This window comes from Crinia signifera, chromosome 5 (assembly GCF_055691185.1).
Source record: "Crinia signifera chromosome 5, ASM5569118v1, whole genome shotgun sequence".
NCBI lineage: Eukaryota > Metazoa > Chordata > Amphibia > Anura > Myobatrachidae > Crinia > Crinia signifera.
Genome location: NC_139221.1, coordinates 209,425,010 through 209,447,765, shown reverse-complemented (window position 1 = coordinate 209,447,765; position 22,756 = coordinate 209,425,010). Strand labels below are relative to the sequence as shown.

At 41.6% G+C, this 22,756-nt stretch overlaps 1 protein-coding gene across 3 annotated transcripts in view; it reads right to left on the bottom strand.

Moving 5' to 3' along the window:
- The window catches only part of ELMO1 (engulfment and cell motility 1), a 466,589-nt gene that overhangs the window by 135,352 nt on the left and 308,481 nt on the right, over positions 1-22,756 (bottom strand). The window lies entirely within an intron of this gene.

The following is a 22,756-nucleotide window of genomic DNA, read 5'->3' as shown; positions in this document are numbered from 1 at the left end:
CAGCGACACGGACCAATAAAGATAGAGACAGTCCAATGGAAACTAATGTATTGGCCATTTACCAGACAGTCTGGTATTGTGTGCACCCACTAACCAAATATCCAGCAAAAAATGGAGTTATGGGAAAAGCACAATTAAGCATACACATTACTGGGCTCCTTTTCTCCCCCAACCCACTACATCATAAGAGATCTCCCCTACAAATACTGACTGGTATAGAAAGTACTGCCCGCTAGATGCGCTGTGGTGCTGCCTTGTGAACAATGGGCAATATGCATCCATATAAGAAGCAGCATGCAAATCAGTCCCCAATGCTCAAATTGAGCATTGTTGTAAAGAGTTTGGGAAGGTAAGTGAAAGTTTATTCAGTTAATTCCTTCATTACAGAATGCATTTCTCAAATCACCCTCAGGTGCGTATGTAGCGTATATAAATATCTGCTCATAATTGTATTAACTTATTACATAAGGCCAGCAGAGTGGTATTGCTGCCCTATTTTGTGTCTTGTCGGAATTGTTATCCAATGCAGTGTGATCTCCGTGCCTTAGGTCTTTTCTTGGCAGCTAAGATTCCATCATCTGACATTTATACATCAGGGGACACATGACAAAGCTTTGTCATAAATCAATTATGAGCCTTGGAAAGGTATCCTAGGCTAAAAGCATGTTGCTCACATATATACACATAGGGACAGTACCGATTCAACAACTGAAAATATTTGATGTAAAAAAATATGGTCTATTTTAATGTCCTGAGTGTAAATGATAAACCCTTTGAATGCCAACATCTCTGTGACAGATGTGCAAAATATCCGCTAAAAATGGAAACACCTCTGAGAGATGCACAAAAAAGTGTGTCAATATCTCTGTGAGTGATGTGCAAAATATCTGCTAAAAATGCCAGTGTTGCTCAGTTATATTATAGACATTCAAATAAAAAATGTGTAAAAAAAGATTATATTCCCTCTATAAAGGTAAACATTACAGGTCAATATGATGAATAAAACTGTTTGCTTGGCAATTTTCACACTAATTTTGACAAATTCACTTGGCACTGGTGCTTGTGTATTATAGCGGCGCCCCCGATTTCCATCGCGCAATGTTTTAATCGCGTTGCATCGCATGCCATGCACCCGATGGCATGCGATGCGATGCGACGCTATTTTTGGCCCCTATACGATGAAAGATTGTATAAGCACCCTAAAGGGTGCTTTTAAGCACCGTAATGGGTGCTTACAATGTTAAATGCACCCCCCCGCCACCCCCCCCCCCCCCACTATAAACGTGAACCCGAAGCGTGGCGAGTGCAGCGAGCCCGCGAGGGACGGCGGTACGCGTCCTCCGACCTTTTCATACCCCCACTATCCACGTCGGCGTGTAATTGAGAATAGAAAGTGTGGTGAGCGCAGCGAGCCACCGAGCTCGAAGCGTCGCGAGCGCAGCGAGCCCCGCGGATACCTTCACTTTGAGGGGCATGTGATGTTTGGCACTGTGGGGGGGCATATGATGTTTGGCACTGTGGGGGGCATATGATGTTTGGCACTGTGGGGGGCATATGATGTTTGGCACTGTGGGGGGCATATGATGTTTGGCACTGTGGGGGGCATATGATGTTTGGCACTGTGGTGGGCATATCTGGCACTGGGGGCATAAAGTTTTGTCATGTGGCCACTCTCCTTGTGTCATATGACCACGCCCCTGACCACTCCCCCGATCACGCCCCTTTTTGGCGCGCGCGCCTTCGGCGCGCGCATGATGTTGGCTCTTTGGCTTGACGACTGATATTTTTTGTCTCTTTAACTCTGACCGGTTGGCCACCCCTGATCTATATGCTCCTCAATGGTGTAAAGTGTACGCATGCCTAATTGTCAAAACTTTTTCCATCTCTGCCATCCTAAAAATATTGACAATAGCAAATTAAAGCTGCAAAACTGTGGGTAAATGCATATTAGCTGGAGGTGGATCTGTGTTCACTGGCAGTGATTTTACTGTCTGCTATTCACACACACACACACACACACACACATACTGGTTTTCATGTTGTGTGGGGACCAACTTTCTGATCATTACTTGTGGGGTCCACACACACACAGGGACTTCCACTCCTCGGTCTTGCTGTAGGGCTGAAACTGATGCAGTCCCTAGAAGCTAGGCTTGTGGATATGATCCAATCTGCTGATGTTTGTGTGCATGAACCGATGCCAGCACCTGCCAGATCTATTGCACATGTGCAATGGCCCTGGCAAGTAGCAAGACACGGGCACTGCTGTTCGGAACCTGAAAACATCACAGTGGGCAGCATCCCTCCTCAAGAGGGATACAGTCATTAGGTCTACACCAACTAGGTCGACAAGCATTGTGTTGACACCACCAGGTTGACAGGCAGCAAGATCGACGGGTCGTCGACATGGGTCTAGGCCGACAGTCAAAAGGTCGACATGGGGTTTTTTCACTGTTTATTGAGCCAACATGTGCAGAGAGGCAGTATTTCATGCCCTACTATCCACTAGGGCGTGGTCGGAGAATAAAATAGTATGCTGAGCGCAGCAAGGCACCGTGTCCGAAGCGTTGTGAGTGAAGCGGTGCACTGCAAACTGTGTCCATGTCGACTGTGCCGACATTCGGGTAGAAAACAGTGAAAACCCCCATGTCGACCTTTTGACTGTCGACCTTGCCCATGTCGACCTAATGCTTGTGTTGACCTAATGTCCTGTTGACCTAGACCCATGTCGACCTAGTGGTGTCGATCCAATGCTAGTTGACCTAGTTGGTGTAGACCTAACAACCCACACCCCCTCAAGAAGGATTGACGCAGTCACCGATTTTTAGTTTAGTAATAGCAAACATTTTAAGCTTTAATACCACTGAAGAATTACTACTGTATGTTATTCACAAAACATGCCTGTGCAAAGTAACCAATAACAAATTATATTAGAGCAACAGTCCCTTTCCCTGGCAATATATCCATTCCTGATGCTGTAAATATTTTCAATTCAACTAAAAAAAATAGTTTTTTTTTTAAACTAGTTAAACAAACCACTTAAAATGGCCATTTAGGTGATATCTTTTGTTTTACAGGAAATATGCATACAAATTAAATGTTTTGTATATTTTTGTTTGTGTGTGGGCTAGCCATTGTTTTTTACTGTATTTGTATGTAAATCAATAATTGGTTTTATAAAATAGTCTGGGTATGCCACAGGATCACTGGAGATTATTTATACCCCTTTCAGACAGAAAAATCCCAAAAACCCAGGTATTTCCCAGATACAAAAACCCGGGTAGAACTAGACCCCCTTTCACACAGGAGCAAAAACCCGGGTATTTCCCGTGTCGACCCCTTTCACAAAGAAGTCGGATTTTGCCTGCAAAACTCTGTGTGTCATAAGAAAAGGACAGTTTTAAAGGCACACAGAGATGAGATCATGAAAAGTGGGAGGTGTCTGCTCACTGCATTGCATAAAACATTAAACATTGCATTAAACGGATCTCCTCATCTTTCCAATGTGCCATGGCCATTTAATGCTGCGCTGCACACCACTGCCACGCCCGCTCAGCCAATCAGGGAAGCTGTAAAGATCAGCCAATCATGCAGCGCCATGCTGCACAGCCAATCAGCATGATTTTTCAATAGTCGGGAGAAAAACACAGGTCGGACCCTTTCACACAGCCGCAAACACGTGTCTGACACGGGAAAAACCCAGGTAAATACCTGGGTCGAAGTCCCGGAACTTTAGACCCGTGTTGACCCTTTCAGACAGAAGAAAAACCCGGGTCGACACGGCAAGAGCAGGGAAATTCCCGGGTCTTTTTTTCTGTCTGAAAGGGGTATTACATATTTTGTAAGACACCCTGCTATATTGTCCACCACTTTTTATCATTGTGGGGCATGCAAAAAGCTTTAAGCATTCCTTAATGTGCTATTCCAGTATAAGAGACTTCTATGCCAAACAGAAAATCAATATTAATCCATAACACAAACTATTTTAAATGTTGGAATGTACTTTCTGCTTTCCATATACAGTATCTAATGGAAATCATTTCTACTAAATCAACATATATTTCATATATTTTTGGAATTCAATATTGAATATTACTTCCATGCACACATACATAAATAACTATTTCAGATTTCAGATTAAAACAGTATATAAAACAGAATATAATATGGAGCTAACCATATAACTCAAAAGATTTCACTTCCATCTATAGAAGGCAGTATCTATGCAGGCAGAGTTGGAGTGACAGCTTCGCAAACTTAAAATACAGAAAAACACCCTATAGCACAGGTTCTCATAGTCGGTCCTCTGGACCCCACACAGTGCATGTTTTGCACAGGTCTCCTCACAGAATCAAGTGAAATAATGAGCTCCACCTGTGTGCTGGGTGACCTGGAAAATGTGAAGTGTGTGGTGTCCTGAGGACAGAGCTTGAGAACCACTGCCCTATAGTATACTACTGCATGAATGTAGTGCCATACACAGGATTACATCTCGTTACTGGTAGTTAATCATGGATTTATGAGCCCTTATTGAACTTGCTACCACACTGTGTGAAACGTATGAGTCTATTGAAAATATAAGAGGTATTCCCATGATGAATTGGGACTTTTCATTGATTTTAGGATATCCCAGTCCGTATGCTACTTAACTAATCTGAAATAGGAAGTCTAATGATATATATCACAATTACCCTATCAACCTAATGGTGTGTACACGCGGTAATATTTACCATTCAATTTGACTATATATTCAAAATCTAATCGGTATCACATAGACTTCGAATGGAGATCGAAAATGGTTTTAAGCTTATGATCCCGATTCCATGCTGATGCACGTTCCCGATTAGCTGAAATCGAAAAGCCAAATAGTGCAGCAATGACTATATAGTGCACTATATAACATGCGTTAGTAAAAATTGCATAGCAATCAAATCTTACAGTGCATACATGCAGTTTGATTCTGTTTTAGATTCGATTTTGATTAAATTTGGCCTTTTCGGCCTGTTCTGAAGTTTTTTCCATTCCTTTTCGATTTTCCATTTGATTTACTATTCAATGCGCATTCGATTTGCACTATTCGATTTGCTATTCGATCTCACATTGTTCCTGATCCTTCAGGCAGGAGATTGAAAGTGATCTGGATAGAATCAAGTGCAGCAGTGAACACATTCGATTTCCACTAGATTGTCTTGCCTGCCAACACTTTTTTCTATTAGATTTCCACTACATTGTAATTGGGATTGAATCTGCATCGAATGCTAATAAAAGCATTCCATGTGCGTTTGATTTCAATTTCTATTCCAATTTGCTTCTAAAGGCAAAATTGAAAAGAAAAATAAAGCATATCTCATCATGTTTACCCTACATTAGTAGAATGGCAAATGAATCTTACTATGGGCGGTATTCAATGAGCCTGATTCGCCATGTTTTTATGGCGAATTTATGCTGTTTGGCGAATTTTTGACAAAAACGGTGAATCACCCTATTCAATGAGCAGATGGCGAATACATTTCAAGGTTTTTTTCGCCATGATTCACCGAGTAGCAATCGCTATCTTTTTATGGTGAAGTGGAATGTGAACTTTTAAAATAAAGTGTTTTGTTTTTACATTTGGTGTAAAAAAATCAGGAATTTTATTCTAAGGAGGGGCATGCTATTTTTATTCATGTACTGTAAGCACATGATAATATATTTAATTTAAAAAAAAACATTTTTTTTTTTTACACAGCAGCCAGCAGGGGGCGCCGGAGCCGAGCCGCTCATTAGATATTCATATATTCACTGCACCCGATCGTTATCGGGTGTAGTGAATATACCCGGTCCCCTGCTGGCACCCCCGGGGGGCAGCCTGTGCTGCCTGGCACCCGGGGAGCCCACCTCCCCCCCACATACGCTCTGGGGCAGGCAGAGAGACTTCCATCTCCCTGCCTGCCACCGTCCTAAGGCTCCCTGCGGCATCGCCGCAGGAGAACAAATTCGCCAGTCAGGGGCAGTGAGCCCCTGACTCGTTGAATACCGGAGCCGTCGAGGCTCCGGAACGTGGCAGGCAGTGGCGAATGTGCAGCGAATCCTAAACAGGATTCGCTGCACGTCGCTGGTATTCACATTGAATACCGCCCTATGTGTACACAAAATAACTCTGATGCTACTTGGTATAAATGTATTGCTGAAATCTAGTTGTATACAGATTCTACTCCAATCTGTTCAAAAATCGTTGAGGATGTCTATTGAGAGACAAAACGTTGGGTTCTTCTACACATCATCTGTAAACCCTCATTTGTACGAATGCTAAAGAAGAAATTGTACTGTATGAAATATTGTATCAACGATTTTATATAAAAAGGACTTAATAAATACTGTTTATATATATATATATATATATATATATATATATATAAAAATAAATAAAACAATAAAAGTATCACTGGTGCCTTAACAGCCTAAACCATAGCATACTGCAGGTGTGGCACTCAGTTATATAAATGAGGGTAGAGAGACAACATGGTGTCTATTTTATACCATATATGATATTAAATCGATACTCAGACATGTCTCTTCCTTCATTTAGATCAGTAGTTCCCAACCTTTTTTCTCTCCCGTACCACTTGATTAGGCTTTTCATTGATAAGTATCCCCTCTCATTTTGAAATATGGACAGTACTTAGTGGTATGCGGATCCTTATGCATGTCCTTATATTAAGGAGGTGCGGAGGAATAGTATACAGCAAGGAATCATGCCCTTCTGTGTCTAGACACTGGTTGTGTATTATCTCCAGGATTCCCACTAACACCGGTAGGATTAATGCCGCTGCTTCCTCCACCTTTGTCAGTGCTGGGCAGATGACTGCTGATGTCTGAGGGCAGCATGGGAAGCTCCCAGTGGATTGCTGGTCAGGGATATGACACAACATGGTTTGTCTAAATGGCAATAGGTCTTCTTCAGCCATCAAAAGACCTTTTCATCGTCCGCCATTACCAATATTATTTTCAAGTACCCCCAACTGGTCTGAAGAGTACCCCCAGGGGTACTAGTACCCCAGGTTGGGAACCACTGATTTAGATAACTGAGTGTCGCACCTGTGCTATGGTAAATATATACACACGCACACGCACACGCACACACACACACACACACACACACACACACACACACACACACTATACAGAGCTCTGCCTCCCAGCAGCAGAACAATCAGAAAACCAGCAGCTCCCTATAACCTGGCCATCGTGACCATTAATTTGCCTTTTATTATATATTTGCATTAAAGAGCAGGTGTACCTGTTGAAGTGGCCACTGAGTTAATAATCGATTAATATTTTTATATAGACAATTTTCCTGCACAAGCTTGTGGAGCCACAGTTATAAGCAGGTGGCAGGATTCATAAGGCCCCCATACACTATGCGATTTTATTTTTACGGTTTCTGATATATTATAATTTTATATTATATTAAAATTTTTATTTTACTATTTACAATATAGACTTAGCCATACACCGCATCATGCACCAGACCAGCACCTCCATACTCTAATCGACACAATGCATGTAGCCAATATCTATTCCTTGCCTGATGTACTGTAGGCTGATGGACAATCGTACAGGTTTGAGAACAAAACTGAATGATCCAGAGCCTTTTCAGACTGTGAATGCTCATTATTCAGTACTGTACACGGAAGGATAATTGATCAAGCCAGCCTTTTAGTTGACTGGTGTGCAGAGTAATTGTGCAGCATGTGGCCAGCTTGAGCATATATACTGAGTAATAGTGGAATTTACTAGGTTGTGGGAATGTTTTAGTGTAATGCGCCATTGTACACAGAACACATAATTGCATTTAATGCATTGGAGACAGACGAGTAAATGAGCATAATCTCACTGATAAGTGGCCAATGTAATTACTAATCATTGCAGGTGGTTCTACTAGTTGAATGTAAATGAATTAACGCCTGATATAATGGGTCTAGGGTGTTTTTGCTTATTATTGCTCTTTTAAAAATAATTGAGGATATTAGTGCCAACATACAGAGGAAAACAAAGTTAAGTTGTATGCTATGACATTTTAATAACTTTTTCATCAGAATTCTTATATAGAGCCTGCCTAGCAGAGAACATTGATATCCTCCTTGCGGCTAGCCGTTCATGAGGCCTGCTCAGAAAACCCCCGCACTTATCACATAGTATTCTAACTTTAAGCATGAGGCTTCTAATCTCACTGGCTGCGTACAAGAGATAATACATTACATGATAATAAGGGCTGTCAGCTCTGCGCTTCCCCTTTAGTCTCCTCTCCTAGCTCATCATATCACAGCACATCAAGCAAAAAATATGAAAGCTTTATTCTCTGCATGATTGGGGGTTTGCTGTCGACACCCTTTAAATCACATTTTCGATAATGGGAAGTATACGTTTCATGACTTTATTACAATATTCATGAACAATTACAGTATGCAGTTGCTACGTAGCCAGAGGAAAGCATTGGAATGTAACAGTTAACTTACCAAAACTAGTTAGTACCTGAAATTGCATTATCTGTCTGTATTTAAATTAGATCTGTCACCAGTATCAAGGATGTTACTTATTCCCTTTCAGGCACCCTTGTATTACCCTGCATTTTGACTGCTGGTTCATTTTCCTGGGTGCAGCCTGCACCCTTTTACACTTACAGCAGCAAATTACAGGGTGAAGCAGTTCTACCTGGTAATTTGCTGAAAAACATGGGTTCTTCTTATGTCTGAAAGGGTCAGCCCAGGTCGTAAATCCCGGGTCCTCAACCCAGGTCAAAAGAAGGGCCGGGAGCACCTGAAACTATTCAAATCAGGTTAAGTCTACCTAGTAAATTTCTACAGAAATCTGCCAAAACTAGGTCTAGTATAGTGCAAACAGCACTGCAGTGGGGCATTTAAGTCAGAGAATGCCAGTTCTCGCAACTAAACACTCGTGACTACCAGCACTCGCCAAGTACGCAAATTTGAATAGCGCCAGTAGCTCCCTCCTGGTGCTATAGCGTACTGAATTGAATTGCCATCAAAGACCTGAATTTAAAAAAACTGCAACTGTCCAGGTTTGATATTTTGGACAGTGTTGCTTTTATGGCATGCTTATTATACATTGTATACTAAAGGTATCATAATGATACTTACATGACAGAAAAAAGTTCAACTTAGAAGACAATATCTATAGCATGTACAGTATGAACATCTGTGATGAGTGTTGATTAATATCTTTACTTAAAAAAATGTATAGGTTTGCATAACTGTAAACTGCAGACTTTATTACTATGACCCAGGTTCCCACAGGGAACGAAAGGGTTAAAAAAAAAGTGTAAAAAAATTTCAATTTTGTTTAAAAGTATGCAAACTAATCTAGGGAGATGGCGTGTGCATAGTTTTCTTTCTTTTAAATATAAGAATAGACAAAGGTACTGTATGTTAATTGGTGACTTCTTTCCCATATACACCAATCAGACTTTGGTAGCAGTAATGCTGTATCTGGTCCAAGGGCACATTTTTAATCACAGTGACCCAAAGTAGCTTGTGGTGTTTCCCCTCCAGGCTTCTCTTTAGATAAGTATGAGTTACCTTTATCATATTGGTATACATGCAATTAGTACACTATACTGTTTGATGCTAGATTAGGGGGTTGGGATCATTTGGTCTATTGCATTATGGTAGAAAGTCATTAGGTCGAATCCATTAGGTCGACATGCTAAAAGGTCGACATGATTCTAGGTCGACATGGGAAAAGGTCGACATGATTCTAGGTCGAAAGGTCATTAGTTCGACAGGTCATTAGTTCGACAAGGTCATTAGTTCGACATTGTCTATGTCGACATTCACAAGGTCGACATGGGGTTTTTCACTGTTTTTTTCACCTGAATGTCAACACAGTCGACATGGACACAGCTTAAAGTGCACTGCATCCCCTCGCAACGCTCGCTGCGATCGCTATGCGTCGGGCACGGTGCCTCGCTACGCTCGGCACACTATTTTATTCTCCCACCACGCCCTAGTGGATGGTAGGGCATGAAATACCGCCTGTCGGCACATGTTGGCTCAAAAAACAGTGAAAAACTCCATGTCGACCTTGTGAATGTCGACATAGACAATGTCGAACTAATGACCTTGTCGAACTAATGACCTGTCGAACTAATGACCTTTCGACCTAGAATCATGTCGACCTTTTCCCATGTCGACCTAGAGTCATGTCGACCTTTTAGCATGTCGACCTAATGGATTCAACCTAATGACTGTCTACCATAATGCAGTAGACCAAATGACCGCATCCCAGATTAGGGTATATTGCAATTGATTGGGGATTTTAGTGAGTTTGTTGAGATGGGGTTGAATTTTTTTAGCAGAAGGGGGACAGTTGGGTTGGCGAATCAGTGGTTAGGTGGAAGTTGTGCATCTAGGTTTGAGGTTAAATTGCTCAAATGTTGTCTGGTTACACTGGAAAAGACATGGGGGGGGGGGTTGGGGAGAAATGTCTGGTTAAAAGGGACACATTGCTGTGTTGTTTAAATGATTGCAATGGCAGCTCGATCTGCACCCTTCACACTTGTTTTGCTTGGGAGTGATCGCTTTTGTAAGGGCTAGATCCTCCTGTGGGTGTTGTGAAAATTTGGCTGGGCAAATAAGTCACAACAATTGAATCCCCCCCCCCCCCCCCCCCACCCTCCCCATAGGATCAACTTGCGTGACCTATGTAGAAACAAAACCCTTCGAGTAACACTGCTAAGTTACAGAACATTTCATCTGAATCCTATGAATTCATAACAGAACAAGTTCACTGAGTGGAAATCTGGTATTATGCTCACTGACATTTTCATCTGTAGCATCTCAGGCAATAAAAAAAAGCAATATGCCATGCACCTCTGATTACAATTTGTATGGAAAGTATACATCAGAGGGGCTGGGAGGAAACTATACAAAGATGAGATGAGATGTCTGCGAAGATTACTTTATTATTACCAACTGCTTAAATGCTGAATTACAGGAGCAAGAAATAAGAAACACTGCACCCTGGGACACAGCTTCAGTATGTTCTATAGTTGTCTTCATGAATCCAATAATTTTCCCAGCATGAGGCATCAAGCCATGTGGCACCCACCCCCCAATGAATAGCATTTGTTTAAGCGTCTTGTCTAGCAAAATAATTCTGTGTGCAGAAAGAGGAATTATTTCCTCTTGAGGGTTATTTACCAACATCGCTCAAAGGCACTAAAATACCTGAAACCATAATAACCAATTAGCTTGTATCTCTCTAGTGTAAATCAGGCAATCAAAAAAACCATTTGATTTGTTGCACTGGATTTAGTGCAGATTTTGTCCTTTGAGTGGTGTTTATTGACCAATACATACACCCTTTGTATTTTAAACCATTGGTAATTCCCCTCCTGGAGTTAATCTGCCGATTTAATGAGACATGACCTATTCCAGAAGGGAAACAATGAGCGGTTATTATTTAAATAGTTCTACACAGGTGATGGCAATTATAAAGCCCAAGAATAGAATAGAGCATTTTGGGCCTCCTGGAATGGGTTACATTTATACCAATTTTACTTAAAATAGATGCTGGCCTCAGAAAATGTGAAACCCCTATGGCTTGCTAAAGTAATTTTGATGGGTCTGAAGCCAATACAATCTAGGAAATTACAGTTACTACAGTATGTATATGGACTTTCCTATCTTTGTGAAACTCTGAACTATTTAATTGGAAGCTTAGCTAAACAAAAAATGCCATTGCCACATCTGCAAGGAAGAAAACAACTGTACTGTAAACTGGGGTAAATCGATTCATTATTAGTGCACATAGCTGTGTTTATGGGGTTAGAAACTAAAATGTTTATACCAAAATTAGATGTGGTTTTCCAGTCTTGCTGCCCTTTTGGGTTATTTAAAACAGAATATTGCACTAGCAAAAAAGTCTTCATTGAGCATGGTCAGCCTCTTGCTTCTAGCTCAAACGCATTCTGAATTCTGAGGAAAAACTCCTGGAAGACCACCGACTAAACATTTTCCATAAACAACTGTCCAGGACTAGGACCCTTATCCAAGCTCAAGATAAGTATTTTAATTTATAATATGTTATCTTTCTATATTGCTAAATAAAGTGTTATTACACTGGATTTCCAGTGCATGATTAACCCTTGCATCCACGGGCCCGAGTTTCCACCGGACAAAGTTTAACGGTAAATAATCAAGGAGTAGATCACGGCAAATGGAATGGTACACCTGACACAGTTAGAAAAAGTGTTTCCTATTCCACACTGGATGTAACCAAATCACAATTCTTAGAACACAATTGGGGGAATAAAGTTAGGTTCATGATTGTGAATACACATGGACACATGAACTTATCCCACATTGTGTGGTTTTCTTTGCCCCGGGGGGGGGGGGGGGGGGGGGGGGGGGTGTACTGTGGACAACAATGAAGATTCTATTAATGCCAAATGGATAGAAGCTTGATGCCTCTGAACCTGACAGGTTCCTAAGGCCATCGTGATGCTGCTAATTTTATTCTGTCCACCACTGACAGCCACATTTCACAAAAAATGCTCTGGTCAAATCCTCATTACATAGATCTGGTCATGATTTGGCGCTATGCTGGTCGGTGTGGATGGCATTTACCTTTTAGATGTCTGCGCTTCTGTCTGCTTAGCCGGCTAGTGGGGTATATTTATTTCGAGAGGCACGCTGGAAAAATCATAGATAGCATGTGAAGGTCGGGGTAGCAGCGGGATCTAGTTCCAGACAGTCCTAGTACTGGTTACCACAATCTTGCCTGCATTATGTGATTCCCATCTAGCCTATCATAGTCAGATCTATTTTCAGCTGACTGCTGGAACCATCTGCAGCTAGCCACTGGGTATTTAGGGAGACTCCTGAGACTCAGGACTTGCCAGTGCAAAGGCGGTCTCATTTGTTTGTTGTTATTGTGCTCCTGGAATCTGCCTTTAGGGGAAAGTCTTTCAGAGATCAAGTTCAAATCTATGCAGCTACAGTTGCAGTCAAAGTCCGGTCCAGTCCAGTTAAAGTTGCAGTCCAGGAATATATACACTAGGGAGGATAAACTTGCACTGATCTTTGGCACCCGCCTCTTGTTAAATAAATTGGTAGCAGCTGGGAAAAAAAAAAACATCCTTTCAAAGTGGATAGACACAGCGCCGCTCCCACTTGCACTGTTACACCCCAGACTCCAATACCTGTTCTTAATGGACTGGACGGAGACTGCAACAAACAAAGAAAAGTTGGATGGTAAATTTATGGACGTGTGGCTACCCTACATACGGATGTTAAGCCAAACCATGAGAGATGCGTTAAGAAATAGCTTTAAATCAACACCATGGTTCGACCTGGAGATTATTGCAAATGGTGTACCTCCTTTCTAAGTCTAATTGTTGTTTAATATTTTCTTAATTCTGTTACATGTGTTCTCCACTTATAATGCCTACATGTAAAATACGATTGTTGTATAATTATTCGATGTTATGCATTGCACTTAATAAACTATTTTTGAAAAAAAAAAAGTTGCAGTCAAGGTCCAGTTCAGTTTAGTTAAATTCAACTTCCAAGTCTGGTGCAGTTCAGTTCGGTTAAGTCGCAATCAATGTCTGGTACAGCCTGGGTAATTTGCAGTCCAAGTTCAGTGCAGTCCAATAACAGTCCAAGTCCGGTCCAGTCCATTGATAGTCAAATTCCAAGAGCAATCAGTCCGGCTTAGTCCTGCTTGTACCCAGTCTGGTTCATTCATGTTTGAATCTTGTCTGGCCGGTCTAGTTCTGCCTGTAACTAGTACTGTTATTCAGTTCAGTACTAATCTACTATTTCACAGTCCAATCACTGTGATGTATTGTTACTGATTAAAAAAGGTAACAGCACAAGGCCTTAATAGGAACATCATCTTTAAAAATGAAAGTTGAGATACAGCTGATTAAGTTGATTTGCCTTTCAGCTTTATATTTATTGGCTATTGCACCACTGCCGACAAAATACAGGTTATTACCTGGGCCGGATTAACTTTAGGAGGTCCTGGAGCACTTAAGACATGGAAACCCTCCCCTCTTGTAAGCAGTGCCCCACAGACTGAGCCCAATTGTGTATGTGCCTCCTTACCCTGTACCTGTATTTGGCAGAAGCGCATGTCTTACCTGCACTCCTGTACTGTCCTCCATTCCTGCTGACAAGGTTTGGTACTCTCTCTCCTGTGTCTCATAGCATCATCTCCCCCTGTGTCCCATAGCCTCATCCCTCTCATAACCCGATAAACCCACATGGATCATGCAAATATAGCACTTCATGCTTCACCTTGTTAACAAGTCGAAACAGTAGTGGTGAGATGAATGAGCATATTGGATGCCGGATTGGGGTATCGAAAACTTCCCCATTTGGCAATCCCAACCAAATCCCAGCTTAGTGCCGATGCACTGTTTCTCTCCTCCCAGCCGGTTCCACTGGGCATGTGCAACATCTCTCTATGCAGCCAGTAGCCACCACAGCCATGGACAGAGCTGAATCTAATGAGAATGTTGATGATGAGTAGGTTGTTTGTGTAAGTTAGCCACCAGTGGCAGCAGTTCTTGCTATACCATTGACATGCCTGGGCATAAGACCAAAAAAAGCCGCCTCTTGGGTGTGGAAATATATTTACACAAATCCTGACCGCATTTGTTAAGGCATCGGTTTCATTTGTGAGACCAAAGTTAATATAGATAATCATATTAACTAATTAGAGAAAGATATAATTCTGCGCATTTAAAATTTATAGCAGCTCTAATTTATATATTTAAAATATGTGCCATGTTGCAATTAGTAAAAAGTGCTTAGTAACATATGTGTAAACACTGATTAATAAAGAAAAATGTATACAGCCCTTTTGGGGATTTGATATGGTGTATGAACTTCCAGCAGGGGCGTAACTATAGCACCGCAGCCCCCGCTACCGTGGGGGGGGGGGGGGCGCGCTGTGCATGTGGGGGCTGCGGTGCTATAGTTACCCCCCCCCCCTAATCCCCCGCAGACTTACGTAACTCGCTGGTCCCGGCGGCTCCGTTCTTCTGATGAGGACCACCACAAAATGGCCGCCCCCATATAGCACACTGGGTACTTCTGTACTTTCACGGCGCCAGCATGGCGTCAGAGTCCCCTTGCGGGGCTCGCTTCGCTCGCCCACGCTGCGGGCTCGGTGGCTCGCTACGCTCGCCACGCTAATTAAAATCAACTCCATGCCAACATGGATAGTGAAGGTATGAACTATCCATGTTGGCATGGCGTTAACTCCGTTTATTTAACTTAATTAGTGGCGAGCGTAACCCGGAAGTACGCGCGGCGCCATGCTGGCGCCGTGAAAGTAAAGAAGTACCGCACACTGTTCTCTGAAACGGTCTGCTGTATGGGGGCGGCCATTTTGTGGTGGTCCTCAGCAGAAGAACGGAGCCGCCGGGACCAGCGCAGCGCGATAGGTAAGACTGCGGGGGAGGGGGTTAGCATAGGCGACGGGGCGGCGGCGGCGGGGGGTGGGTATGGGCGCCCCCCCCCCCTAACGGCGGGGGGGCGCCCAAAACGTAGCTACGCCACTGACTTCCAGGGTTTTATTTTCAAATCCAGTTGAAGGTTGATTAACTTACCCCTACCTTCCCTAATAGTTGGACAAAGTTGTGTCCTGCTCCGGCAATAGCAAACTGTATGAGAGCCTTGCTGCCGCTGGCAATCATGATCATAAAAATGCATTGATATTGATATACGTGCATTTTTATGATCACTTTATGCACATATTTTCAGTAGAATAACACTGATTTTCAAATATATCTTTATATATTATTGATATAAAGGATAAAAGTTTTTAATATGGTATTATTTGCTTGACCATGCGGTTCCCTTAAAAAATGAGGTCACTTCCATTTTTCTAAATAAAGTTATGTAAAGGAAGTGGTTGGCTATCCTTGATAAAGTGTAGTATCTACACAAACCATTGGTGGCTAACGTGGATGGGGAATTCTTCCACTGTAAGTTTGGACTCGATTTGTGCGCTGCAAGCTGGACAGCGCTATCGTGCCATGATGGATAGCGGCAGCAAAGTACTCACTGACGGGATCCTCATACAATTTGCTAACGGTAGAGCAGAACACAGCTTTCTCCAACAAAAGTTAGGGTGAGTTAATCAACCTTCAACTGGATTTGAGAATAAAACCCCAGAAGTCTGTCCAGCATATAAAATTCCCAAAAGGGCTGTATACATTTTTAATTTATTAATCAGTGTTTACACATATTTTACTAAGGGCTTTTTTTTATTAATTACAACATGGTAACTAATTAGTACCTCCTCCCTGTTACATCATTTTCAGAGAGTGAATAAAAAATGTATTTGGGTTGTGAAACTGGTTTTCCAATGATTTGTGAATGGATTATGGGTGCGATTGTACGCTTGCCCCTGAGAAATAGCAAGTTGCATGCCCGCAATGCACAAAGATACAGTATAAGTGGACACACCTGTACATGATTCTAGCTGTTTAATCAATTTAAAAATCTGTGAGGGTTGTTTTGCAAAACTAAAACCAAACTACAGTATGAAGACAAATTCAGATCCAAAACAAATACACATGGGGCTCAGTGTATATTTCTACAAATCACCTTTTACTTTTTAAAAGTGCAAGTACTATATTCATGTGATTATTAATATTGTAGTCTTATAATTCTTTACTCGTGTTTATTCAGTTCAGTTATCCAAAGTTTCTAATGAAAACAGCAAATTCATAGATTCAAAGTTTATCTTAAATTTTGATAGAATAGTCTAACAGGGAGATGTATAATTCAGGATGGAGGCGGTAATAATTTCTTAGCACCTTTCATCTCATATTAGGTGTATTTTACATTGCAGTTTAAGTGGTTTTCCAAGAATGCAGATTCTCATTACATAGCCCCTAGAGATTCACAAATGTGAATAGAAATTGAGCAGTGTGATATGTGCCATTTCAATCTGTACAAATGAAATACAAATTCTATAAAAAAATCTAAAATAGTTTAGGATATGGAGACCAGTTGTGTAGAAAGAAGAAATTAGACCATGAGAAAAATATACATGCAGAAAGTACGGCACGTTCAGATAATAGATTTTCATCAGGGGCATTGCTATGCAGGGGGTGCTATTGCTGTCCCTTGAGCTCAGTTCAAGCCTCAAGCCCCCACTCAGATTGCCCTCTGCGTTGCCTGCAGCAGGTCTGATTACTCGAGTGATTTGATCTATTGCCACTCTCAATGAAGTCTGAATCAGCCCCACAGTGTAGTAGTGAGCCAGTCCCCCTCTGCTTTCACCTATGTACTGTAGCAGATAAATTGCACATACAGTATCTGACCTGTACAAAAGTGTCCCTTGGAACTTGAATTAGGAAAATGGGGAAAGCCATATGGTCTGCCATTCCCTCTAGCTGTAACATCTAACCCAGTGGTAGCCAACTACAGTCCTCAAGAACTACCAACAGTTCACATTTTCCAGACAACCTAGCTGCTGCACAGGTGCACTCATTACTCACTAACACATTTTAAAAGATCCACAGGTGGAGCTAAGTACTTCACTTGTGATTCTGTGAGGAGACCTGGAAAACATTAACTGTTGGTAGCTCTTGAGGACTGGAGTTGGCTACCCCAGATCTAACCATTTTTGGGACCTAGTTCAGCATGTTTTACTAATGTGGGTGTAACTGTGGGGAATTTATGTTTTCATTTCTCTCATTTAGAGCTACTTGCCATGTGTAGGATGGGTCCTGCAATTTCTTAGCGATCACATAGCAAAACTGCAAATGCCTCTGCCTGAGTGACAGGAAGAGGCTGCCGTTTCCATAAACAGCAATTGGGGCAATCCCCAGTTTTCCCAGGAGTGGACAGGCCAAGGACCTGCTGTTGGATTTGCATTGTTATGGATTGCATATCCTTATCATAGGTCCTTCTGTAGTCTGTAACAGAAGCTAACAGAACTTAAAATGATTAATTATGGCCGTAAGGCATGGGATTTGGGGCCCTTTAAAAATATTCCTATGGGGCCCGCAAAAGTTCTAGCTACGCCCATGCTCCTCGCAGTATATATAGAAGGAGATGCTAGGTGAGGTTATTTGTGCACAATTTATTTTGAATACAGTTATTTTCCTTTATTAAAGTAGTATATGATCAATATGCAGCATAGTATAACAATCAATAAAATAACGTAAACACAATGTGCATCGAGTTCACATTTGGGCCACACCTTTGCCTATAACTGCCATAAGCAACTTTTTCCTCATCTGGAAACTATAATAGTTTGTGGATGAATATAGAAAACTGTCTTATGGGAGAAAAAGGTAAGGAACTTATACAGTCAGGTCCATAAATATTGGGACATCGACACAAGTCTCGTATTTTGGTCTCTATACACCACCACAATGAATTTGAAATGAACCAAGCTTCATACCTCACAACATGACCCTCTCCAGGAGGGACACAATGCTCTGCTTCTGGACTTTCTTTTTAATGTATGATTACCCTCATCTGAGTTGAACAGGTTAATTGATGAGAAAGGTGCTTCAACACAGGTGATGGCAATCATAGATAAAGAGGGAAGTACAGAAACTAAGCATTGTGTCCCTCCTGGAGTGGGTCATGTTGGGAGGTATGAAGCTTTAACTGTAGACTTTCAGCTTTAATTTGAGGGTATTTACATCCAAATCAGGTCAATGGAGGAATTGCAATGGTTTCTGTATGTGGCTCCCACTTTTTAAGGGACCAAAAGTAATGGGACAATCAACACAAAAGCTCCTTCATGGACAGGTGCGGGCTATTCCCTCGTTATTTCATCATCAATTAAGTAGGTAAACCAGGGCTATTTTTGTGCAGGCTCCAGCAGGAACTGAGGCCCTTATTCTAGTTCACTCTTTCAGACAAAATATTTCTTAGATGGACAAAAGCATGTGCACTGCAGGTGAGGCAGGTGTTACTTGTGCAGAGATAATTAGATTTGGGTGTGGTTTTACACCTGCCTCACCTGCAGTGCACATGGTTTTGTCCATCTAAGAAATATTTTGTCAGAAAGAGTGAACTAGAAGAACGGCCTCGGTTCCTGCTGGAGCCTGCACAAAAATAGCCCTGAGGTAAACGGTCTGGAAGTGATTCCAGGTGTGACATTTCCATTTGGGATCTGCTGCTGTCGACTTTCAATATGAGATCCTAAGAGCTGCCACTATCAGTAAAGCAAGCCACAGTACAACTATCATTACAATAATGCCAAAACCAGAAATATATATATAGATATATATATCTATATATATCTATCTGTCGTCGGGTCGGCACTCCACATAAAAGTAAATAAACTCACCCTGGTGCCTTCCCAGGTAGGGACAAATCTCCACTAACAATATGCAAGGTTTTAGGGCGGCACTCTTTTTATATATATATATATATATATATATATATATATATATATATATATAAAACATTAGAATATTTATTTTTCTATGCAGAAATAACCTCTAAATAATGTTCTACATCTCTGTTCAGCAATTCATTGATTACAACTGCCTGATGTTATCACCAATAGCATTTACACATTGATATAGAAAGAAAGCCATTTATCTTAGCTAGCAAGCTCCTTCACATTGGAATGTATGGTAATAATCTGAATGTTAGAATAAAACAAAGGCGAGAATATATTTATGCATAACTTGTGACTTTGCTTAACTGCCAGCAAGTCAACTGCAAAAGAAAATAGAAGACTGCCTGCCCACAGTGTGGAGCCTTATTAGAGCTACAGTAAGTGCAAGATAAACCATGGAATGAGATTCAAGATGGTACGGAGAGTGCTGGAAAGAAGGTAACGTTCTACCCTTGACAGTAAATGGTATGAGGTCACTGGGTAGACAATGTCTAGGTTGACAGTCACTAGGTCTACCACTAATGGGCAACAGTGTTGACACCTTGAAATGGTCAACATACCCAAGGTCAACATTGACAAAAGGTCAACAAAAGCTTATGATCGAAATAAATATGTTCGACATGAGTTTTTCCCTCTTTTTTTTTTAAATAAGGTGTTTTTTCTTACTATACAAGTGGGCATCGAGTAGAGAATATAATAGTGTGCATGAAGCATGACGAGCTCAGCTTTTACGGCGTCCATGTTCACATATGTCGACATAAACATCAAAAAAAGTAAAAAACCTCATGTCGACCATATCTATTTTGACATTTTGTTAATGTTGACCATTTTAAGGTGTAGGCCTAGTCACTGTCAACCATTAGTAGTTGACCTAGCCATCGTCTACCATTTATACCACAGTAAATCTGTTTCCCCAGCAGATGAAACAAAGCTTTATTAACATACCACATATAAAATGGCACATACAATTAAATGTTTAATAAGCCAATACAGAACACACATACAGATGGAGAGCCCCTTGTTCAGGCAGGGACTGGTGAAATTACCACCAGCCCCCGCCAGCTCCCGCCAGGGGGTGCGTGCGCAATAGACACACGCGCGCCCCATGGCGATGGGGCTCTCCCCAGGTCCTCGCCACCCAGTTCCGAGGCTTCCACCCACCTCCCCGCACCCCCCCTAACCCTGCCCATCTCCCTGAAGCGGTGACGGGCAGGGTCCCGGTGCCCAGCCGCCGAGAGACTGGGACAAGTGTGCTCGTGAGGGCACCAGGCAAGGCCAAGGGGGACCCATCTGTAACACTCAATGGCCAATTCAATGTTCATTTTCCTTCACATACAGTACCTATGAGACTGTGTGGTAAAATGCATGATGCATGTAGGCAGTGGCGTATGTATACTAGGAGGATATTGTGTACATGGGCCCCTGGTTCCCAGTGGTATTAAGGCCGCTGCCTCCTCTAGCATCCTCAAAAAGTGTCTGCTGAAAGGGGATGGCCATTTTGTGATGGACATTTTTAATTGGCAGCAGGATGAGCACTGGCACCGCAGACAAGTAGATCTGCAGGTCCCGGCAGTGGTGCAGTAATATCCCATGCAGACCCCTGGGGCCCACACTTACTTGGCACCTCCAAGACACCACAGGGTCTGCAAGGGCTATTTTTACACTGGATTGACAATCAGAAATACAGAATTAGTGGCTGCTATCAGTTACACATTGGATATGATTTTATGTTTAATGTTCTTTTTGCAATATATGTTACCTATATAATAAAAGGATAACACTGCTCCTCAAGTGTTCAAGCATTGTGCACACCGGTGGCCACTAGATGATGCCGAACAGAGCAATTACTGACATTACTGTTATGTTGTTCTGTCATGTTTATGGGCTGGTGGTAACTAGTGAATAAATATATGAATAATACTGAATATGAGGCAGCCTCACTGGGCAACTAATGATACATCTGCCTGTTAAGTTATCATGAATAGACACCTTAGGTTTAATTGTATCTGTGTTTAATGAGTTCACAGATGTAAACTTAATGCATACAATACAGCACATCAGCGTAAATATTTTTATGTTTCCAGTCAAGGAGTTAAACAAAGCTGCCATGGGGAAACTCAAATATTCTAACAATTTTACAGAATATGCAAACGACTGATTTTAGAGAAACTCAGCATATTCTCCAGGGCTCGCAGACTTTAGTTTGAATGTGAGATCCTGGAAGCCTATTTACAGTTTAGCTCACAGTACAAGTAATGGCGGTAACATAACATCGATACATTTCTGTTTTATGCAAAAAGAAAAAAAACATTAACCATCCCTCAGTGTGTTAGGGATACTGCCTTACGAAGAAAAATGGCAGTATTTAATAGTTTTTGCAATCGAAATGCCAAACTAAGATACAAGTATAACAGTAAAAAAAAAATGAGACACCATTTAACTCAGTGTTTCCCAAACTTTTTAGAATCAAGAGTATTAGAACTTTTTTTACAGCACTCAAGGCTCAAGTTTTTTGAGAAATTGCATTTATATGCGATTCTTTCGTTCAGTTATGTTATGAAAGATGGGATTTGCTTCTGTTTGTCCACATATTTTGTGATTGGAAGCCAAGAGCAATAGCTCTGCCTATTCCATTGGCCATAAATAATTTGATTTGGTCCTTGACCACCAAACCAGGACACCCCTGCAATTGCCCTGAGGCACCCCAGGGTGCCAAGGCTCACAGTTAGGGAACCACTGATTTAACTATTTGAATAATGAATATATATCAGCTGGGGTGTATTTGATAAAAAATGCATTCTATTTAGCATATAACCATGAGGAATTTTATAAATCTAAAAAGTTTAAGTTATGGTCTACTAACTTTTGCTAGATTGTATAAGGCAATAAAATGTTACAGTATGATCTGAGAGGCAATGTATTGATTAAAACAATGTGTATGTCCTGGCTGCTTTTATGCTCCAGTCAGAAATTGAAGAAATATTCATCCCTATTCCTGCAGATTTGGAGTAACCTTAACTTCGCCCCCTACTCTACACACCCATGCTTCCTTGCATGGTACAGAAAAGGAATATGCTATTTATACCAATTTATAGACCTTGCCCAACTGAATCCCCTGACCAGACTGCAGTTACAGGAGTCATATCAAAACACCTCTTTCCCGCTTTTTCAGTATCTACAGACCTCTAATTTCATCAACACGGTCCTACGGGACCTAACGCCCCATGAAAAAACTAATGAGTTAGATGATGCTGCAAGGCGTAACTCTGGTACATTAACCACTTCTCATGTCTATTCCAGATTCAAGAGAATACTTAATATTGATTCTCCCTTAGTTGGGCTGTTAAAATGGCAAAGGGAT